Here is a 25,050-nt window from a genome sequence, read left to right as displayed (position 1 = left end):
AGTAAGTGTTATTCATAATTTTTTTTGTTTTTTTTTCTTTTGTATTAACTAAAAATAATTTAATTATGCTATTTCTTATAATTTTATTTACATATTATTTTATAAAAAAAAATCAGAATGTATACAGAGTGTTTTAAACATAACTTATTTACGTAAAGAATTATTACCAACCTGTACTGTATTTGTTACCAAGCCTATTCATTGTACATTGAATACAATGTATTGTTTCTCAATAGAAAGTGGTACATTAGTTTTGTTGTTTGTGCATACGTTTGCTTCAGGTTCTCATGACTTCATTAATATAGAGCAGTTGATATACAAGCAAGGTAAGTCTGATTTGCTTTCTCCGTGAATAATACATCCAATCTATATGTGGAGAGATTGAAGGTATTTTCTGTTGCAGGCTTAAATATCAATTACATTTCCCTAAGATTGGAGTGCTGATTTTCCGCAATATATTCAATTCAGTGAAAAAGTGAATGCTATTTTTTTCACTTTTCCTTTTTAACTTTGCATACAGTCTTATTTTTCTTGAGAAGCTTAAGTGGTATTCAGAATCTACTCCTATTCTCAGTTACTGCGTAAGAAATAAATTATTATTACTTTATTCAGTGAGTAAGACTACATTATTATTATTATTTTTTTTTTATATGTAATAAAATTATTAAAAGTGGTTAACAAAATTTTTTTAATCTTTAAAAAGTTTACTAATAAAAGTATAATGTTTAAAAATGTTAAAAAAAGTTTCGAATTATTTTGTTTGTTATTATTAGTCTCCATTTTTGTAGCTTCAACTTATAGAGTGATTTACGAGTAATGTAACGAACTTTTAGTCATGTTTTAAGTAAAAATAAAGAAGAAAGTTCATATAAATATAGGTCTGGAAACGCTTCATTAGCGAGTGTCGGCTGACAAGTGTTGCCATAGTTTTTGCGCTTTCAATGAAATAAAGTCACATTGTAATCCTTGAAGAAGAAATAAAGGGATAAATTTAGTGAAATCTGATCTGAAAACTGAAAAAATAGGACACAGAACTGAATATTTGGTAGGTTTGAGATATCTGGGATAAAAGACAAAAAACTGGGATTGAAAACAGACTATTATTTTATGTTTAGTATAAAATGAAATTGTAAAATATGTAATAAACATAACTGGAATTTAGCTTATAAAGTAATTCTAAACTTAGATTAAAAAAAAATGTATGTTGCCTTTAATTATGATATGCAAGGATTTGCTGATTTTCATAGATATTCGTAACACATTTGATAAATATAATTACATGTAGTTTTTAATTAAAGATTTTTAATTAATTTTTGGATCCTCAATTAAAATAATCTTAAGATCATATAACTGGATAATGTGGTTTCACATTTCCTTTATACATTCCAAACGTAATTTGAAAATTTAACATCATGAAACTTAAAAGTATAAATTCCTTCTAGTATAACTGAAGGATTAAACTATAATATCAGATCTACATTCATGTACTCTGTTCAAAGATCGAATTTCAAACTTGAAAATACCAACAATATATTGATTTTCAGGCACAACATATTTGTATGTTATGTAGAAAGGTTAAAGACGTACAATAGAGAGAGTTTAAATTCAGTATTGATCTGTATAAAGAAGGATATTTTTTTAACTACAAAATATGCAACCTACATTAATGTTTTTAATTTCCATAATTTAACAAATTGCAACTCAAGAACAATACTACATATTTATTTTTAATATCCCTCATTATTACTAATCAGTTCTAATATTTTTTTTATTCTGGAGTGAAAAAAAATAAAAAATATTTTAGGCAATGAAGTTCATATCGACTTATTTGATAAGATTGTCATTTACCTTGAAGTGCTAAATTAATCAAGTAACTTGGCGTAAAAATATATATAGGCAAGTTTAATTTTATGTAACAGAAAAAAGGCGTTATACTCAGACAGCCAAGTTTTTGGTAAAATTCCCGGCGGTCTTTTCTACCCACCCAACATTTTTCTTCCTTCTTTTTAATATGTTATATTTGATTTTTCTCAAAATAGAAGATAGTTCTCAGGTTTGCCTAACAATTTCTCTAGAATGTACTATAAAAGGCTCTCTTCTAGGTTACTATCTGTATATCACATTTTGACGTGACATTGAAACGCTTTTAGTAACTTATCTAGATTACCTTAACATATAATATGTATTTCATAAATATCATATATTTACGTTACAATTTTTTTGTATTGTATCAAAATAAATTAGTATTAATGAAATAAAAAATTGTATTTTATTTTTTTACCTGAACTAAATAACAATTAAAGTACAATAAAATAGTTGGTTAAAATCATAAATAAATAAATAAAAATGGGTTCAAAAAAATTATCTGCAGAAATTCTATTAATATTTTTTATGTTCTCATAAAATTAAAGTAATAATTTTTTTTTTAAATCTTATGCGGACACCATATGACTTCACTGTACGCCTATTAAATTACATATACACAATTTTTTTAAAATGAAAAGTACTTAAAATGTTATTTTAAGTTTAATATATATATATATTTTTTTTTTTTTATTGTTATTAATGAATTATTATTTATTGTAAAACTTTTTTCTTTGCAATTAGAGGTTAATAATAATTAATAAATCAATATATTTAAATTTAACAAATAATATTACAACAAAAGGAAATGAAGTCTGATTCGAACCGATGTGTCTTCCCCTTGTAAGATCCAAGCATTTCATTAAAATTTTATATGGCTATAACTCTGGAACCAATGAAAATAAGTACCATTATGATACATCGTTGTAAATCTCTCAATGATGGCTTATTATTGCAGTTAAGAAAAGTTCAAAATCCAAATGTTTCGGATTTTGGGCTTTTTCGGACACTTGGTTCAGCCGATTGCAATCAAAAGGAGAGGTGCCGAACTAGATGTTACAACAATCCTAAATCCAAAATTACAACATCCTATGGCTAATCGTTTTCGAGTTATGTGAGATAGATTCGTACAGAAGTCATGACGAAACTAGTCAAAATGGATTCAGAGATGGTGAAAGTGGATATTTCCGTTGAAAAAACCGCAATTTTTCGTGATCACAATACTACCTTTACTTCGTGCAAGGAAGTAAAAATAGGTTTTTCATATTATTATATTATGCATTATTTCTTAATTCCTTTCTATTTTTACCAAGAAAAACGTGAGGATCAAATTAATAAACTTATTTCAAGAAAAAGGTTTTTGTCTTCTCTGCTTTAATTTCTCAATAATTGTTAAATAATAAAATCATTTAAAAATTAAGTAAAGTAGTAGTTTAAATACTTAATTAATAAGTTTAAATATAAATAATAAAAGTAACTAAAATTCTTCGGAATGTTGGGTGTATAGAATATGGTTATTAAAAGTGAATTTTGTTTTTAAAAAATAAAATATGTAAAACGAAAGCAGCTGAAGAAATTTTGTTATTTGGTGTGTAATTGGATTGATTATACAGTAATTGTACGCAAATAAATTAAGTCTTGTTAACAGGACGCTAAATGTAAGGATTATACCAATTCTTAATCTTCTGAAATCTTCAACTCGTATCTTTCTTTAATATTATTTATATATATATATATATATATATATATATTTAACTTTTATTTTTTAATATCGATTTGTTATTATGATGCAATGATTTTCATTTTACAGGTAAGAAAATATTGGAGAATGTTACCTGTCGGATTTATTCAGTAATGATGAAAAAAGTTACACATCTTTAATTCTGAAAGTAAGTGAAAAAAATAAATTTTATATTATAATTTAATGTATATAAATAGAAAGTTAGAGGGAGAATCATAGACAAACAGGCAGACAAAGATAAAATAAAGCCACGGTATATATAGTTTTTTAGATGATTTTGTTAAGGTTAAATGTCTTAAGGGAGTGAGTGGCGTTTACATCTATGTAACCTCAAGCAATATTGGACTAGTAGATATTTCTCTAAGGATTTCCCACCCTCATTCTCTACTTGATCTAAACTATTTTCATCACGTTCTCAGATCATATAATTTTCCTCACTTCACCATCTTTGCTGAATATTGTTCTATTAAAAATCCTTTCTTATATATATTTATTTTTTCTCATTTCAGAATATTCTTTCTTTCTCAGTTATTTATTGACTTTTTCTCCATAAATAATACACTTTCATGCAGTATTTTTATCTATTTTTTTCTCCTTTAATCGATTAATTCTATCAAATCACTAAGTTATTTTTATGAATTTCAGAAATATTTTTGATTGTCATATATTTATCAAATAAGCAATAGTTATTTTATTGTTCATTTGTTTTTAATTTATTATTCGTCATATTAATTGGTTAACTGGTACCGATTATACTACATCTGATATCACTCATAAATTACACATGAAGACCGTCTCGAAAATAATCACTAATTAAGTAAATGAGGAGTGTAGGAGTTTCCCTTTATTTTCAGAGAAGAATATATTGCTGCACATCAGCCTGCCAAGCTGCTATACTTATTTCATTTCAGGGAGTCTCTGTATAGTAAAACTTTTTACACTCAGAGAAAGCTACATTAACCCTTGTTTTTGTATCCTTAATGTATCACAACAGCTATACGCAACTTAAAAAAAATGAATCGATATTATTATTACTATTAACTAATTTACCCTTTTCTACCATAAAAGCTTTCATTATATTCTTTCATTCAGCCACGTATCAAAGTCATCTTACGTCAAGAAATTAAGTAGTACTTTACTACTTAAAAGGTAATAAATCGTAATAAATCGTTTCATCAGGTAATAAATCGTTCATGGTATTGAAATTTTCTATTAAAATTGGAGTCGACATTTTCATCGGTAAGCACTTCTGAAAGTTCAAGGGTTTTATAAATTTGAATATGTTTTTCTGTACATATAATTCAATATAATTTTTTTTTATGTTTAAAAATTGTTTAGGATACCAAGCACTATTGAGGTTTTTGATTATAACGTTAGTAAATAAAATAAAAATCGCTGAAATGATTAAATTTTAATTTTTTAAAAAATGTTTCAACCATTTAGAAAAAGAGTATTAAAAATTACATGTAAAATTGTGAGACATTTTTTATAGTAAATATAAAGGTATTAATTAAAAGTAGTTAAATATAAATACCAGATCAAACTTATTAAACAAAATCAGAAAAATATCCAATAAAAAACAATATTCAATTTTTGAATTAAAAGTTTAAACTAAACTTAAAATGACTTTCACAAAAAAATTTTTTTTGTGACTAGGGTAATGCCCAAAGTTTTAAAAGATACATATAAATAATATTATATATATAATATATATAAAAAAAAATACAAAAATATATTTGATTACATATAAAAAATTATTTTATAAAAAAGCTCTTATTTAACTAATATTAATATTAACATTAATAAAAAAAGGAAACAAATTAGAAAAACCCTCTAAAAAGTAAAAAATAAGAATTAAATCAAATTGAGAATTTTAAACAAAAAAATGTAATATATTAACAAATATAAAAATGCACTGAAAAGTAAAAAATAAATTATATAAATATATAATAGATAACCAATAAATAAATGTAATAATTATTAAATTTTAAAATTAAAAGTAATTAAAATATTTAGTTAAATAAAAGCGTAGCGCAGTTTTTATAATTTATTTAAAACAACATAACATTTATTTTTACAACAATTAATCTTCATTTTCATTTTCAATAACCACGCGAGGAGGCGGAAAGTTCTGCTGGAACCTCTCCAGTTGAGATTGACTAGCTACAAGTAACAATCTGGGAAAATGCACCCACTCGCTATCTTTGTACGTGTTCTCACATAGTTGAAGTTCATCTTCGAATTCTGCTTGTAATCTAAGCTAAATTGAACGCACTCTTTTCGCTAAAAGTTTTATTTTAAATAATTATGAATTTTTATTTAATGAATTCATAATTACGATTACAATTATAATAATGATAATAATTAATAATTTTTCAGATTACCGTCAAAATGTAATAACTTTGTGCAAGATTTCTAAATTTAATTTTTATTTTTAATCTTATTAACCCTTAAAGATCCTCTCGGCGCAAATTAGAACCACCAAAGAATTAAAACTTGAGTTATTTTATTAAAGACTAGCTGCCCAGCCACGCTTCGCTGTGGTAGACCGAAGTTTCTGCGACGTTTATCAATTGATCGTTTCTTCGATGGAGAACGATCTCTAGGATGGAACTGATCTCCGACTATGACAATTGCTACTTCGTCTATAGTTGGAGCATTATATCTCAGGACATGTTTCCAGCGGGCGTTTTGTCTGCGTGAATGACAATCTTGTGGGTATTTGATGGCATCATATCAATTGCCATTTTGAACAAACGCACCAAATTGTTCCTTTCGTGAAGGAGCTTCTGTAGCTGCGAAATAATGGTTCTTCTAAGCGAGATATGTATTCCACAACGTGCATCGACTTCATCTCTATCATCACCAAAGAAGTACATTTGAAGGAATTTATGGTTACTATGGTTGACATGAATTGAGTCGTCACGATTTCCTCACCAAATGACGTCATTTGGAAGCAAGAGTTATATTTCCTGATGTTTGATAGGAAATGCTTCGATTCAGCGGTAGATCCAGCAAGTAGAGTTTTCAATGGCTCTGGTGGTGCATCAAGTTGAGGCAATTTGATTTTTTCGCCAGCGCAACACATCCCTTTCGTTTCATTATTAAACTTTAGAGCCTGACAGTAGGTACAGACATGACTCATCTGGCCAATAACAACATGCCGACTTGAACTATAATCAACAGCTGGATTGTACCGGAAAGACAATTGTATTGCAGATTCAGATCAGCTGTTCTTTGGGTTCGTGCTTCAGCTATCCTCACCCTGTCGCGTTCATTCCGTTGAGAACGAACCAAATCTGTTGCTGCAGAACGCGACTGACGTGCTCGCAATCATGCATCCTCAAGCCTGGCTGCTTATTGTCTTTCTGCTGGTTCCACGTTACGTATCTGGATGGTGTTTAGTCTGTTCCGCTCTCGTACGGATGCCCGCTCTTCCTCATATTCGAAAGCCGTCTTCTTGATCCTTCTTTGTGGCGAGTGCGACGGCCCAATTTCGATTTTCTGCAAGGCATTATTTCGGTTTTCACTTGAATAGAAGGAAGGGATAAGATTATAACCTCTTATGGCTCTCACAGCTCTATGCTGAAAACCATGACAGAAAGGACAAAAAGTTTAATAATGAAAAATTTTCATTTTGAAAAGGCCAAAAACATTTATTTACACTTTTTTCACCTATCTCTCATGGTTATCGTAGCTGCATTTCGACAACAATGAGACACAGGACAGACAGTATTGAAAAGTGGCTAAAAATTAATAATATTAACTAAATACATGAATTTAAATAAATAAGTAAAATATTATTTAAATGAAACATTTAAATCGTAACCTGTACTTACGATTTGGTGAAAGGCGCAGCTCAATCACGACACGATCACACAAAAGTACCTGGATTAAAGTGAATATTTAATTCAGATTGTATAACAATCTGAATCAGATGCAAGTGGATACTTTTTTTTTTGTTAATAAACAACGTAATTGGGAACAGGTATTGTTTCACATGTGACTGCGGTTGTCGTTAGCTAGTATGGCGAGTTTTCCCTTGGCTTCCGGCAGATGGCGGGATCACTGGTACACAGCTGATCGTTAAAAAAACTGTTTTGTCGCGGTCGCGGGTATGTGACTGATGAGAAAAACAGATAAATCTTTGATGCGGGTTATATATCGTACTAAAATTTGAGCTCAATCGGTGTAGAACATTTTGAGTTTTTGAAGCGTACATAAATGAACTTAACATTTTTATATATAAATATAAATAAAGTATATACATATACTAAACAACCTCATTAAACAAAAAAATATGTTTTAAAATACAGCAAATGTCTACGAATACTTATTCGAAAAGATTGTTATAAAAACTGCTCCATCCTTTTATTAAACTAAATATTTTCATTAATTTTAATTTTAAAATTTAATAATTATTACATTTATTTATTTTTTATTTATTAGATATTTATATAATTTATTTTTTACTTTACAGTGCATTTTTATATTTGTTAATATATTACATTTTTTGTTAAAAATTCTCAATTTGATTTAATTCTTATTTTTTACTAAAGGTTTTTCTAATTTCTTTCCTTTTTTTATTAATGTCAATTTTAATATTAATTAAATAAAAGGTTTTTTAAAAAGTAATTTTTTATATGTAATCAAATATATTTTTGTAATTATTTTTTGTATTTTTATTAAGACTAAAAGAAAGAAAAAATATTTATTTTTACACATCGTATGTTACATACGTGTACAAAATCTCAATCATTTTCACACGATAGTTCATGAGAAATGAAAATTTTCAACTAAATGCATGAATTTAGCGTAGGGGTAGTGCATGGTGGCGTGGGTGTGGGTCTTATCAAAGTCAGACACCGTAGTGCTGTATTGTCATCGAAGTTACATACGTATACCAAATTTCATTGATTTTCATACAATAGATCAAAAGATATAGCAGTTGCAAGATTTGATTATTCCTAAAGCGAGTTAAATAAAAGCTTTTAAAATAGTTATATTGTATTAGTTAGTTATAGATAATATTTACTACAAACGTTTTCTTTCAACTTGGAGTTTATAAATAATGAATTTTAGTTGGCATAACCAAAATATATGAAGATGGTGTAATAAAGCTATCCTCATGATAAAAACGTCCATGCTAGGCTTACTAAAAAATATGAGATATGAAATAGTTTCTAGTTCCTTTCTTCACTTAGCAAAATATGGGGCATTCTTAAGACTACCAAAATATAGAAGATATTTTGCTTACAATTTATATCTTCATTCTATTTAATAACGGATTGATTCAATAGTAATTCATAAAACAGATATATTTTGATTAGTGTCTCTTTATCATAGATGATTTACATACACAACTATAAAAATGAATGAAACAAATAATGGAAAATTTAAAAAATATATAACCCTTCTGTAGAGAAAAAATCTGGAAAAATATTGGACGACTTTTCCGGTTAAGACGGTCATTTTATGATTAGCAAAATAAGATGTAAGCATTTAAATTTTCAAATTTCATATAAAAAAAATTTGATTTTAGGAGTTTCCTTACCTGCAGGGAGAATTTAGGAAAAATTTATTTACAATAAATTGATCCCTAAACAAAGGAAATTAACTTAAAAAGAAAATTTCTTAAAAATATTGAAAAAATAGTTAAGTTTTATGATAGTAATGAAAAAAGTGCTTCTTATTTTTGGTCTCTATAATAATGTAGAAGATGACAAAGGTTTGATATTAAGGTGCCAAAGCTTTAATTTTGATTCTATTAAAGTAGAAAAACGAATTTTTAGAGCCAAAAACAAAAAAAAAGAACATATAATTTTATAGGTAGGGAATAAATTTTAAGAAAATTCTTCTAAAGATATTCAAGTGTTCAAATGATTGTTAAAGTTTTTCCAAATGAAACAATCCCTTTAATAAAGACTAAAATAAGTAAAGGAAACAAAATAAAAGTAAAGGAAAATTATCAAAAAACCTTTTCAACATTTTTGGTCTAGAGTCTATAATTTAAAACATTTTTAGACATGTCTTGATAACTCTATTTATGAAGTATAAACTTTCAAAAATTAAAAAAAAAATTAAACCAAATTGTGATAGAGCAAAAGAATGAATCATATATTCCAATTTTAAGGGGATTGATTATTTGAGAAAGAAAATTTTTGTATTAAAGTATTTACATATTAATTGTAGGTAACAATTAAGCTTTAATAAAGTTTTCTATTTTTCTCTAAATTACCTCTGCAGAAAATCAAAATTGTATTTTTCGCTGTATTTTTTAATTTCCTTAACGAATAAAAACAGCAGATAAATATTAGGAATCAAAAAACACGACTAGCAAAAATAACATTACTGTTTAATGTAGGAAAAATACTAATAAAGGATAATTAAAGAGTGTGCGGGTGACAATTTTATATATTGTATAAGTTTGTTAAATTTACTTAAATAGATAAAAGATGGAAACAGACGGAAAAGATTTAAGGTGTAAAGATTGTATTTCACGGTGCACATTGGACAAACATCTCAATACCTTAAAAAAAGAATAAAAGCCCGTAAATATAGAAAAAAAGTGACAGCGTTCACAAAACATACAATAGAACATAAACACTTGTTCAATTTCAAAAGCACTAAAATATTAGACAAAGAACAAAATAAATAAAAAAGGACCACCCTAGAAATGATATACATCAAGAAAAATACAAACGCTGTCAACAATAGAACGGTAATAGCTGGAGTAAGCAACATATGTGTTAATTTAATTTAAAAAATTATATTTATATTGTAAATTTAGTTTTAAAGAAAATAATGTTTATTGTATGTAATTTTTGTGAAAAATATGTGCAATTTAAAGGTATCAATACACGGGAAATAGCGATCAGGTTATATAAAGAGATACATATAATTATTTAAAGATAAGATGAGTCATGCATGAGTAGATGGATATATTACGACAAGAATGGTGGTAAAGTAATGTTATCTAGGATGGGTAAACCAGTTAATTTATTAGTATGTAAGAGAATTTTGTATGATATGTGAATGAATGTGTATTGTCACCTGAGGAAGCTTAGATAATTCTAAGTGAAACGTATGAATTTAATTTATAAGTTTGTAAGTTGATTGGTTAACCCAAAAGATTAATAAAGGTAATATATTTAAGTATAATATGTCTAGTTATTATGTATATGACACTCCCGGTAAAGTAAGGATTCCAACGCTGGGTGATATGTCTGAATCCGTTCAACCGTTGAGCTGCTATGATGGAACTCATATACATACATAGACACTAAATACATTACACTCCTTTTTGGGCAGTCGTATGAGTGAGGTATATTTGTACATACATACAAACGTACTTCTGAAGTTTTTGGTCTATATGAACTTATAAAACCTAAAACGTTTCAGCTATTGCTAAGAAGAAGCTTGCATCTTAAAAATATCTCCATAAAAATACGGAGCAAGTGTGAGAGTTCTATAAAACAAAACGAGACATGGCTAAAGCTGTGATACGTAAAGTGCAGGAAGAGCAGTGAGATAAATTTGTTTCTTCTTTGGAAAATAATGTTTGTGGAAGACAGTATCCATATAGGATTATGAAAAGTATGACCACAGACGAGAGGGACAGAACAATTATGAATACTGTTAGTGAGGAGAGCATTTTGTCTTATTTTACATATTTTTGGATTGATGCAAAGGAAAGGGAAAAGGAATAAATAGTTTTGGCTGGAATACTACGAAATATAGACTCTATAAATTTAGAAGAACTAGAAATTTCATTAAAATCTTTGAAAAGTTGAAAAGCTTGCGGGTCTGATGTTATAAATGTAGAGTTATTGAAATATGGCGGTAGGTTTTAAAACTTGAAATTCCTTCATATGTTTAATGACTATTGGTTTGGTGTTTGTATGCCAAAAGAATGGGCAGAATCGTTAGTGATCCCAATTTGCAAGAAGGGAGACAAGAGTTAACCCAAAAATTATAGTGGTATCAGTATCTTGAATGCGCCTACAAAGTTTACGCCATGGTGATAAATGGTAGACTGGCACCAATCGCGGATTGCTACTTGAGTCACATAAACAGCAGGATTCAGGAGTGGGAAGACTACCGTAAATGGATATATTTACTTTTGAACAAACTATTAAGAAATGAGTTGAATTTAACAAAGAAAATCATCTGTTCTTTGTAGATTTAGAAAAGGCTTTTGACAAAATTTCATGATCAAAATTATGGCAGATAATGAGGAGAAGAGGCTTTCCACAACACCTTACTGATGTAACGAGTTGTTTGCCTGAAGTTACTACAATAGCAATAAAATACGAGGAAATTGGTAAGAAGTTAATAGTAAATCACGAAATTAGACAAGGAGGTAACCCCTCATAAACTCTGTTTAATAAATATTTAGATTATATCATCAAACAATGGAAGCGAGAGGTAGCTCTTGGTATAGATTTGGGGAATGGATTTTTTTAGGAATAATGTTAGATAGGTCACTGATCATTTGCTAATGGACAACCAGTATGGTTTCCGAACGGGCAAGAGCACTGAGGACGCCGTACTAAAGGTGATGGATATAACTTCCTCTAGTCCATGTAAATATGTATTATGGATTATTCTGGACATATCCGGGGAATTTAACAACTTATGTTGTTAAATCTCTCTGCCTTATTTCTGATGCAGAAGCGTAAGTGTACACGAAATGAATTAGAAGTGCTCTCAAGTTATTTCAGCCATCGGACCGTTTCCCTGCGTGATGGCGACTCGAAGGTTCCTAAGACCTTAACTAAAGGATGCCTTTAGTTCTAAGTCTCCTTTTAGGTCTAAGGATACCTTTTGTTCTAAGTCTCTTCTTTGGATTATAGAATTCGATTCGATATTGCGTTTAAGGTTGCCATGGGGTTGTCGTGTCATCGCTTATGCTGGCGACGCGCTGCTACTGATTGAAGGGGATTCGCGTAACGAGGTAGAGTTCCGAGCTGCTCATGCTTGTGAGACACTCCGACTGTAGAGTATCCAACATAAGATGTTTTTCAGCCCAGAGAAAACCACAATGATGTTGGTTAAGGACCGATAGGCTGCTTCCCGAGGCATTCGGGTTCGGATGGCTGGTCTCCCCATTCGGTACGTTACGGCTCAAAAATACCTTGGTGTTATCCTTGATGAGAATTTTCGGTTAATGGAACATCTACAGTATGTAGCAAAAAAGGCCGCTGATGCTTTTTATTGAATCTATAGGGTCATTCATCCCGATTGCGGGTTGAATTACCGTACCATGTCAAAAAAGCTATTATGCTGTATGCTGCGCCAGTCTGGGCTCACCGCATGGCTTTTAGGTATTGCGAAGACATTTTGCTGCGGGCCCAGCGACTCCTCTTGCTGGCTGTTATAAGCAGTTATAGAACAGTCTTGCGAGAGGCAGTCTGTGTTATAGCCGGAGTCAAACCAAGAGATATCTTGGCTAATGAGCGCAAGGAACGTTACATTTCCAAAGTAAATAACCTATTGACGTCAGAACGAAAGCAGGAGATTGAAGAGCGGGGCTTTGCATCTTAGCAGGTCAGGTGAGGCGAATCTCTCACAGGTCGCTACACGCATGATATATTTCCTGTAGTGTCTGATTTAAGTGCGATTGGATGTGTCTCCCCAATCGGTATATCACACAGTTTCTCTCCGAGCATGGTTCCTTTCGGGCGAGTTTGGCTAGGTTTCGTTTGGTGGATTCGAGTCAATACCCGGATTGAGAGATTGATGATATAGTGGACCACGATCTCTACGTCTGTCCCCGATACGAGGTCGAATTTTCACGAGCTGTTAGGGAACTTGAGAGAATACATTCCTTTCTGGATCTCCGTATTAACAAATATTCCGCCAGGAGTGGTCTATAGTGGCTGGTTTTCTTTGCGCTATTGCGGTGTGTCAGTCTGCAGAGGTAGTTTAATTGAGATATTTGATCGTGGTAGGATCCCGGGTGGCTGGGGTTCCAGGCTAGAAATTGGATTGGTTGGAGGTAGGCACATTGGCATCGTGCCACGGTTAAATTGTTGTTTATGATTTGATTGGGGTTCCGGCTGGTGGGGTTGGCCGTGCTTCCGGGTTATGGTAGCTCATGCGACCACGGCGTGGCTTCCTTCCTCCGGTGGCGGTCCTGGTTGTGACTTAATAATGCCGCGCGAGACTTCATGATGTGACCGGGTGGGGTGCGGGGTTTATCCCTGGCTCCTGCGCGGACCGGAATGAGGATTAGTTTACCTTGTTAGATGACTTAAATTGGTCAACTTCTTTAGGTGTAGGTCTGCATTTCTATATTGCGTAAAACATAATTTTGATTGGTATGAGTGTAGTACTGATTTACCGTTCAACTCGTTCGTTTTCTGAGGGATTCACAGTCACCAACAGTGCTGTCAAATCTGGACTAGACGCGGGGTTCGCGTTTCCGCGGTTCGGTCAGCTAGTTTGAGGGAATCATGTTAGGTTGGATGTGAAGATGTTTGGTTAGACATGTGAAGAAAAAATTTGATTTGTATTTTACTGGTGCAAATGTCTGCCCAGGCATTTAGATCGTGGTATCCTGACCGAGGCCTGGTTGATGACTATGAGATGTAATCAGTTAGAGGATCTAAAGATGACCTCCGGTAATGGCCCTCAGGGCTCCGAACAGTGGAGATGGTGTGGTGACCGGTAACGCCACAAGGTGACACGGAAAATCTCTCCTCTCACCAGTTTATATTGTAAGTCTTCCTCCTACAGGGTTGGGACGTGATGCTAGTTACAATGAAGATAAGGAGATGTCAAGCAATGTTAGAAAATTTCAGTCAGTGTGTTACTTCATTAATAGAACATTTTGACGGAACGCCCTAAGAGATACTCAGCTCAGGTTGTATGATGTGAAGGCAGTGAAAGTTCTCTTGTGCTGTAATGATACGTGTGTTCTCAGGAGGGAAAGTTTAAGAAGAGTTAATGTTTGAATGAGATTCTTACGATCTCTACGTGATTCTTACGTGACTATAAGAGTCAAACATAGAAGTAGCCTGACATGAGATAATTTGTGGGTAGATGGGAAAGGATGTTGAGGAGCTTTTGCGGTGTAGAGAAAGGTGGAAGGAATATGTGGAGAGGATGGCGGAAGACAGTATGTATACTCCTACAGTCCTTAGTTACAGACCGGTTGGAAGAAAACTTTTGAGCAGACCGAGAGAGAGGTGAAAAGAGCTGGAATATGAATTGTGTCTAATCCATGAATGAAGAAGAGAAGAAGACCATTTATAACATGATCACCATACTTTTACACTTTTAATATAGTAATTATAGATACAGTCGCCGGGAAAGATAAAAATAACATATATATAATTTTGGGTAAATTTTGAGTAGATTATTGATTGAAACAAATAAGTTGTGGTGTATAATGTTATGTAATAAACATTAAATATTTATTTCAAGTAGTTTATTTTAAACTACTTGGATTTTAGATTCTACTCACTTTATTCTTTCATTATTAATCATTCAATCACTTAAGAAAGAGAAAGTACCGTATTCAACGATAAAAAGATACAAGTATATACTTTTAACTGAAACATGTACCTTTCCAAATATTAAGGTTCAGAGAAATTCGACAAGAAATCGTACTTGGAATCTTAATTATAGAGAAACTGTTGGGAGGTAGATTTATACTCTTAATAAACAAATTTGAATACATTTAAATGGGTCTGCTCTTTTCATTTAAAAACTAAACTTTTACAATACCAGACTAATTTCCTTCTCCGACAGATTTTTTTTTTCAGTGGATGATTTTTTGTAAAATAATTTTAATAACATAAGATTTCCACCTATTTGATAGTGTGTTTATAGCTCAGGTTGGTTCAGCGAAGAACACACGGAAAATCCCTCCTCTCACCAGTTTATATAGTAAGTCTGACACAAAATACTTGTAGTTCTTAAAAATTTGTATGTAAATTTACAGTGTTTAATATAAGTTCGCCAACAATCATTATTTTATGAAACCAAATTTACATAAATTTATATTTAAATATTAATTTTTTTTACGGATATGATTAACTTTTCCTGAAGGCAGGCTATATTATTTTCTCTTCTAAAATTAATACGTTGCAAAGAAAACATCATTTATGAAGCTTTCTACGTTTTAAAATCATTGACAATTCCTAAAATCATCCACTAAATAAATAATGAAAATCATTTTTTTTACCATTTATTTTTTTCATTAATCTTGAAGGTATATGATAAATGACTTTTTCAAAAAAACGTTCTTCAAAATGTGATTAATTGAATTAATGTATACTTTTACAGAATAGAATTAAGAAGAAATTTGCAGATGTCTTTTATAATTATTTAGTTTACATAATTACAATAATAAATTAACCTGAATGCATAAGTAATAAATGGTTATTGTTGTTTTGCTTGCTGAAAGATTAAAGAAATATTAATTGTTTAAAAAATGTGTATTATTAATCAATTAAAATATTATGATAATTTTGCTCTTTTATCAAAATAATTACGTATATTCATACCTATGAATGATTTAACATCAAATCTTTTTTTTATTGTTAATTGAAAACTTCTTCCACAATATTTATCACATTATTTATTTACGAGTACAACTTAAAATTTGATGGTGCCGGCGCGAAATATTACATTACCAAATTGATTATTTTACGCTAATTGTAGTGCAATAAGCACTATCCCTTATTCCATTAGCTTGACCGGTAAACGAAAGCTTTCTAGAGATTATACTTTTGTATTTTCGTAGTTTAATGTTGGTTTTCTTTTCCATAACCTCGTTAACTGTTACTAATTTTACTAGTCAAAGAAAAGATATCATTGATAAATGGTTTTGTTTTCAGTAAATATATATTCATCCAGTAAATATATCAATGTTTGTTTATTATCCATGATTTAGCCCCATATCCTTAATTCTATTCACTTTTTTTTAAATATTAAAATAATATATGGTTGATAAAGAAGAGTAGTGATTAGCCTTACTCTCTGCTACTTCAGAGGTCTGGGTTCCATTAAACAACAAAAACTTGCTACAGATATCACCAGATGATATATTCACCAGTGAAATCAATTTTCCTTTCTTTTCCAAAACACCACATATTTTTTTTGATTGTGTGTATTATGCGACATTAATGTAAATTAGGTATAACTTCCAAGATATTCTAGGAAACAATACGATGATGATGTCAAATATTTTGTGGTTTCTTAAGGCCACGCATCTGTCTGTATTGGACTACTTAATAATTATTTAAATATATTTTTGGTTGCTATATTGTATTATGTTAGTTCCGGATGATGATAACGCAAAAGCGTTTTTTACCCTCCAAAAAAAAAAATATTTTTTCCTGAAAATGACGAGAGACTTGGAATGAGATGCTCCACTTAAATAATCGAAAATGACAGTTGTCACGACTTTTAGCATGGGTAGAAAGAAGATCCTGGGAATAGTAGATGTGTACTGATATTGCAGAAAAAACTTCAGGTCAATTTTGCCGTATTTATTAAAATTTCTCTGACTGAATGCTTTTTTCTTATGTCTAAATTGTGGCATTCCTAATAATTCTCTGAGAGGGATTTGGAAATGAACGCTTTCTAATGACATCTAAAATTCAACTGACATTGATGAATGAAAAGTGTCTTCTCTTGATGAAAAATAAAGTTTTTCTAAAAGCGTAAGATATGAATGTATCATAAATTAAATTAATACAACTCCTCATGGCAAGCGATTATGTTTTACGCTGAGAAATAGAAAAGAATAAGCGGCTCATGAAAACTATCTAAAGTTTGGAAAAGCAACCTTCATTTTTGAGAAAATTTTCTTCACAGCTCTGGCTCATTCGATAATGTTGGTGGTTGCGGTTATTTTACATCGTTCAGAGTTAGATTGTTCGGAACAGGACATTAGAATAGTGAAGTTTATTAAAAATTGAAAAATAATTTTGGAATAAGACAGATTCAATGTAGAAGAACTCGTTAACAAATAGCCAATATTGCTAAAATTATCCAAAAAAATATATATATATGCCTAGATATATTCAAGGAAAGTGAGTTTGGCCAATTATTTTATTATTCTGTTTGATGTGTTTAACATTTAAGCTTATTGTTAATTAACATTATAAGTAGGCTGCTTGCAGTGATTTCTGATTTGGGCTGATTTTCAGAGGCTAGTAATAGTTTCATAAATATAAAGCAAGGAACTTTATGGGGGATTGAATCTATTGCATAAAATGAGGTTTAATATCTTGTAAACAAGGAAGTCGTTAGTGATGTTTTTGCTGTATCAATTTCCTCATCAGTCAGAACTTATATTTAAGTTATTTTAAAATAATAACCATAGTTACGAGTAGGTTTAGATGAATAATTGACATTTAAATCTCATTTGCTCACCGGACTGGTCTAGTGGTAAACTCGTTGTCACAAACAACTTAATTAATAGCTGATTTTTGAAGTCGAAGGTTTTGAGGTTCAAATCCTATTAAAGGTTAGCTACTTTTATACGGATCCGAATACTATGTAGTGGATACCGGTGAACTTTGATAGTTGGGGTTCAATTAACCACAAATCTCAGGTATGGTCGACCTGAGTCTGTACAGGATTACACCTCATTTACATGTCATATATATAATCCTCACCTCACTGGGTCATGGTGGTTGCTTATTGTTCACTAGTTGAACAGATTGCAACGTATACATGGGGAATGATAGAAAAAAAATTCATTTGTACCTGACTTTCACTAAAATGCAGAATTTATTTGGAAAATATTTGCGATAATAATTAAGGAATAGAATTAGTTTATTTACCCTATGGCCAATATACCGGAGTAATTTACAAACTGTCCCTGTTCTGCGATATAATTTGAGCCTAAATTTTGGGTAATTGTAATAGAATTTGGTTTTTATAACTAGTGGTGTCCGACGATGTGCCTTGTTTTTAATAGGATATCCAGTTTCACACAGGTTTATGGAACACCGGCACGTATTTACCTTGAAGTATTTGCTAGGACGTTAGGAGAGAGAATAAGACATAGCAATAAAAGTTGTTATAAATTCTGTACAAATTGATTAATAATGGTCCATTCGTTACAGAGTTGTTGATAGGCGTTGAAGAATTCAATCGTTGGTTATGAAAGATGAAGATTGTTTATAATACTTTAGTGGTGGGCAGGTTGAAACCAATTGTGATAACTTTGTTTACACCAAAATGAAACATTTTCTAAAATTAGGTTTGAATATAATCAACATAGAATAAATGAGGTTAGAAAAAACGTACAATAGTTGGGAAACCTTGAAAATTTTGCTTGGTTTCTTTGACAGAGGTTTGAGCCAGTAGAAATTATCTGCACATATATTTCAATTTTGCACATAATTAAAATAATTTAATTAAAAAATTTTATTTATTTTTTATTTTTTAAGGTATGTTTTTTAATAAAAGTAAGACTGGATTTTAAAAAATAATGATTTATTAGCTATATTTTTTTCTACAATAGCAGGTACAATTGTAAGTTCCATTGACGTAATTATTTAAGCTATTATTCTTTATGCTTACAAATAAAATGATGGTATTTTTTTTTTGTAATTACGAACAGTGGGTTTTATCTAAAAATTCTTATCTGACTAAAAGTTGTAAGAAGTATAATTTGTTTTAGAGCAGTAAACTGAATGGAGTAGAAGTAATTAGGGTATAGCTAGTGCTATTCCTTTACGGTATCTGGTAGGTGGCTAATGTTGGAGTCAAAAACAAATGTGTAACTATAAATTAATTATTTTTTTTTATCAGGTGAATAACATTTAAAAGCTTTTCTCAGCTGAGTGACCATTATTAGTCTCTATTTTTGTTGTATATTGAGCTGTTCGTCCAGTGAGTACATTCTACAGTTCTTGGCGAATTCGATATAGAGTGCTTTAGCAACGGTAGCATCATTTGATTTTCAGAGACTCGTCAATCATTACTTGTTGCACGCAGTGCAAAGCGAATATTTGTTCGGGCAACCGCCTCAGCGTGGAGAATAGGTGGCAACAACTGCTGGTCGTAAGCCCCTGTAACGAGTAAAGGGTAGCACCCTTTAGTCACTCGCGTTCTTTTTAGAACGAGGGCAGTAATCCCTGGTTTTTTGCCGTACGTTGGACGTTTTGCACTTAATCGATCCAGCAGCGGTGAAGAGTTGCGTAGTGTGATAGGAGAATATCAAGGTCTCCGGCTGCCCGTCTCGCTGAGGGCAGTTATCACGTTTGTGAGCTGGCCCAACATAGTGCGTTAGGAGGAAGACAGCGAGAATCTCGTTAGCGTTAGGTCAGGTTGCAGGTAGGATTAGGAATCTTTGGCCATGGAAAGTTTCTAGGAGGTTAAGAAGTTCCGGTGGAAGAGGAAGCCGGAGCCTGTGCCATCAACAAGCTCTTCCGAGGACGAAGTGGGTGAGATGGATACGGGCTCACCCACCCAGGCTAAAGCGACCCTGGAAGTCGAGGACTTTCTAGAAGCGAAGGGCAGTTCTACCCCGCTGGTTGAAGTTGTCCAGGAGAACCTGGACTACTTGTTTGAGTTTCTAGCTCTCCCCGGCGGCGTCGGTGTGGGAACGAGGAAGACTGTTATTCCCCGTCTAATAAAGATTAAGGAGGCTTTTGCGGCGGTTGTAGGTGGTTTTGATGCTTGGCCTCTAAGTTCCAGGAGGCTAAGGTGCAGCCTAAGGAAGTTCAGGCTACCCAGCCTGAACTAAGCACAGCCCAGGCGCTACGCTGATGTGCTTCGAAATAAGCGAGAAGCCAGCAAGGCAGCTAAAAAGCCGGAGGTTTTTTAGTTGCCTTGTGTTTCGGAGGTTATTCACGTATTTCGTGAATAAGTTGGAGGGTTCGAAGGCCACGAGCCAAGACCTTAAGCGAGATTTTCGGACTGCCCTTCATGGCGAACGAATCAGCTGAAAATTAGGGACATCAAGGAGACCAGCAAAGGGCTGGTAGTTGTTGCAGAAAATAAGGAGACAGTCTGTGTCTTTAAGGAGTCTCCTGCGGTCAAAAAGCTTGAGGTGAAAGTAGATCCCAAGCGTCTGAGAAGGCTCCGTGTCATCGTGTATGACATCGAACGGAGCCTCTCCGATGACGAAGTTCTATCTCTTATTCGAGAGCAGAACAAGGACTTGGATGAGACTACGTTCAAGGATCAGTGCAGGCTTCTCTTCGGTTGAGATCTACTTCAACTCTGTCGATTGTTAGGTTCGGTAAACTTAATGCCCAGGGAGCCTATGCAGTCCAAGTTGAGCTAGGTGAAGTTGTTGAGAAACGGAGCTTCGAGGCTGTTCTCCTTCTACAGCACCCGTATGCGGTTAAGGGTGATCTGCCAGGTTTTTCAGGCTGGAATAAGTTTTTCTTGGTGATAGAAAATCTGCCGTACTGTGCATGAAGTCGATAGATAGCGTCTTCATATGGCAGGCCTCTGACACGCATCACGTCGTTGTTAAGCTTGCCATGAATGGTTTGGACCTGGTTGTAGTTAGTTCGTACTTCAGTTCAGAGATCCCATTAAACAGCACTTGGAAAGATGGGATAGAATTTTTAGGCTGGTAAGCGATTTGGCATTCGCATCAGTTCCTATAAGAACAGGACGACATGCTCTTTGGTACAGTGGGATCACGGATGATGCGGCGAATTAATAGAAGGTTTCATCGCGCAGCATCCTTTAGGCTCCTGTTTTGCATATATCTGAATTACATAAAGTCTTCTCTATCAAAAAACTATTCGCGATTTTTTAATAACATTTGTAAGGCCAGAATGTTTGCAGCTAAGCAAAAACATTCAGTATAAATTAAACGATATTTTTTTATTAAATAAAGGCCGAATTTGAAGATTTTAAATTCAGATTTTGTGAGGAATATGGATAAAAGACTTCATATAGATGTTTGTAACAAATTCAAAATTCAAGTATATTCTTTGTTCGCACTTTGAGGATTTTTTATTCCTCTTATTTCACCTCTCATTTCATGAGTGAAAGGAAAATATGGAGGCCGTGAAAACGAAGAAAGTAAGTGAAATATTCTTTCCATTGTGTTTTTATCACTAATATTTGAATGGAAATCAACTTAGTTAATTACGATAATATTAAAATTTTATCGTTCTTAAAAGTAATACTTTATTTCTTTGTTATGTTTTAATGTCCGTACCTATGAAAAAAAGTTACATTAATAATTTCTATACAGTAATTTGAGATGGGATAAAAGAAATTTATACTAGGATATCATTACTTTATATTTGATACATTATGTAATAAATAGATATGGAGAGTTATAATGATTAATCGAGAGGAAAAACAAGGCGTTTTAAATTTTGAATTGTTGATTCAAGCTAAATTGTCTTAATAAAAAAATTTCGTAAACGGAACTTTTTTGTTGTATGAAATTTGACTTTTAAATGCGAACAGAATTGACTTTGAATCCCACATCAGAATAATTTGCTAGAACAGTGATGAATTGAGAAACTGCTGCCAGAAGAATAAGAGCGGTGTTGAGTGAAACAAGAACTAACTACGGAAGAAGGAAGAGAGATATTCTAGCGTGAAAAAGAGGGTGATTGAAGAAGAGAAAAACCTTTTCTTTTTTTTTTATTACTTCTCTCTAAACTCTTCCTCTCAGCGTCTTAGTGATTGGCGCCGTGTGATGCAGGCATTTTATCTTCCTTTCTACTTTAACCTCTTCATTGTAATAACTTGAATCTACAGAAAAGCTGAACTCTACTTTCCTAAACTGCATATTTACCAACTGTACTCTAATGAAAGATTTAATGTAATTTTTTTTTTTTTTTTTTTTGCTTTGAATTTGTAGAATTTCTCTTAAGGCCAGAATATAAAAATATTAAAAGAGGTCTTACAAAAAAAAAAAAATAAATAAATAAATGAATCAAAGATAAAAATACTGAAATATAAAATAAAATTTTGTATAATTTACTTGTATTTAAAATATTTGATTCGTTTATATATTATTTCTATTTGGTTAATTGGGGGCAGATATACTAATTATTTTATTTCATAATAACAGACTTTAAGGCTTTTCGCTTTTTTTCGTTTTTTGAACAAAAATTATATTAATAGTAATAACAAAATTGCTAAAATCAAATTTAGTGGTAAATTAGTTTAGTTTGTCACTGTGTTTTGCACACAAACCTTATGGACATACAATTATATTAATATTCCATACCACAAAATAGTCTGTGTGTATTATAAATTATAAAAATTTTTGCTCGTTTCATGTTTAATTTTTTTGATTCTTTATAATCTCTTTTAAAAAGCATTATACATTCTTTTCATTATATAATTTAAAAAAAGGAACATTGTTTATTCTGGAAAATATATGATAAAATATTTAAGATCACGGATAACTTATTGTTAGCTGTAAGTATAATAGTCACCACAGTTTCTTATGAAAAAATACACGTTAAAAGCTAAGAAGTCGATGTTATTCCTTCACTGTTGTATATTTCACTCTGAAAAAGTTTATTTGGCATTCACATTAAAATAAGTATTTTATTTTTAAAAATATCATTTCGGCTCCAAATGAATAACGTATGTGTATGAAGTGTCATTAAATTACGTTTATAGGACGTAATCAGTAGTCTCTCCCAAGAATGACATCCCCAAGAATAACAAGTACCCATTACAGTCTTACTATAAAATTAAAAAGAAAAGTGATTTCCCGTTGTACTTTTCACTCAGCTAAATTTACGGTCGCATTTCAGCCCACCAAAAGGCAGAGCTTTGAAAGTGACTATCTCCTTGTATTTATCACTGAAAATAATTGAATTTCTTTATTCTGAGTGAAAGAAAATTAGACTTTTATTCTTTTAACTCAAGTAACTTGTAACTATACCTTGTAAAGGGAATGTATCCCTTTCTTTCAAAATAATACTCTAGGTACCTATAATTAGTAAATACATTTCATTATTCAAATTATGTTTACTAATCTTATTTTTTAAGCTTTCCTGAGATCATAGTACTAGAGAGCTACGCTACAAGAAGGAAGATATGGTAACCATTCAAAAAACTGGACATGAGTTTTTTTAGATTTTTTGATATTTTATGTCCCAGGGATCTCAAAAAACAAAAAAAGTGCGGGCTAATATATGTCGTTCGTATAAACGTGAGTTGGGTTACTACCTCTAAATATTTTTGCCACAAAATTCTCCACATTACCAAAAATCGAAAAAGGGATCTTTCTATTTATTGCATATTTTTAACCGATTGTTTTTATGTCTTCATAGCCATAATAGTAAAGCAAGTGATCCAAGAAAATATTTTGGGGGCAATATTGTTGGTGAGACAGCCAATCAAATATTAAAGATAGTTTATTTTTTTTAACTTTACTTCGAATATTTTCATGTATTTTTATTTTTACACATGCATAAGAATAAATAACCGATACCAGGAAAGTATAACTTAGTTGTCAGCTTTTTTATATTATTTTGAATAAAATAACTAATAACCTAGAAATTTTAGTTACTCTGAATTTTTCGGAAATAGACATGTTTCACAAGTAAAACTTTGACTTAGGATAATAAAATAGTGCAAAAAAATCCCTTTCGGCACGCCGGAAGGTGGAGGTAAATTTCGCCAGTGTTATGTAAGCGAAAAAAAGATATGCACCTTTAAAGTAATAAAAACTTCAAATTCACTCAATACGACAATGTTTGCATGTGAAAATATTTTCACAGATTTAGCAAACGACTAGTCCCATCTTCTTACAATTCTAGCAATATTTTTGTCATCCCTTGGCGTAAGGGTTGATCATATCAAAAATTGTTTCAGACGAAAGTTTTAGGTAATGTTTAGAGGACTAACAACTAGTTTAAACCGTTTTGACACTTCATACCGTTTTGACACCGAAGTGCTTATTAAGGGAGATGTGATTTTTTGCCTTCGACACCATTTTTTCTACCCACTGAACCAATGGTTGGTGATATAAAAAAACTTTACTTAAATACGTTTTAGGCCCTTATCCAATGAATAGTAGGAACTATAAACGAATTCGATATTTTACTTAATAAGAAAGTTGTAGCGATTTTTTTTTCTCGAAAAAGCCACCCATATCCACCCAATGGTCTGATTTGGCCCATTAACGAACTCGACCGAGATTTTGGGTCGTTATATTTTATGCATCAATTTTAAAGTGATTAGCGCAAAATTACGGCAGTTATCATGTCCATAAAAAAGTGAAATATATATAAATGTATATATAAACTTTTGAACTGACGGTGGTTTTGGGATCTGAGGGATATGAAATGCGAAGATATGTCAAATTTTCCGGAAGTTAAATAATAGTACTCATTACAATAGGCAGCTTTCTTATGAAATCTATCAAATATTTCTTCTTCGAACAATTTGGGAAATGAAGTGGACGTGTGAAGTTTAACGAAAAGATTGTGAGGAAAATAAAATAAGTTGAGGTCAAATGGTTTACTGTTATT

The 25,050-nt window shown here is 31.5% G+C and overlaps 1 long non-coding RNA gene across 1 annotated transcript in view; it reads left to right on the top strand.

Annotated features, from left to right (window-relative positions):
* The first annotated feature begins 250 nt into the window (after positions 1 to 250).
* Positions 251 to 25,050, top strand: part of LOC142318355 (uncharacterized) — a 35,888-nt gene continuing 11,088 nt past the window's right edge. The window contains exons 1-2 of the long non-coding RNA XR_012754880.1: positions 251 to 326; positions 3,674 to 3,752. This is a non-coding gene — a long non-coding RNA (uncharacterized LOC142318355). The remainder of the gene's footprint in view (positions 327 to 3,673; positions 3,753 to 25,050) is intronic.

The sequence above is a fragment of the Lycorma delicatula genome, chromosome 1, assembly GCF_047948215.1.
Source record: "Lycorma delicatula isolate Av1 chromosome 1, ASM4794821v1, whole genome shotgun sequence".
NCBI classification, from domain to species: Eukaryota; Metazoa; Arthropoda; class Insecta; order Hemiptera; family Fulgoridae; genus Lycorma; species Lycorma delicatula.
This window is presented reverse-complemented; position numbering and strand designations above follow the sequence as displayed.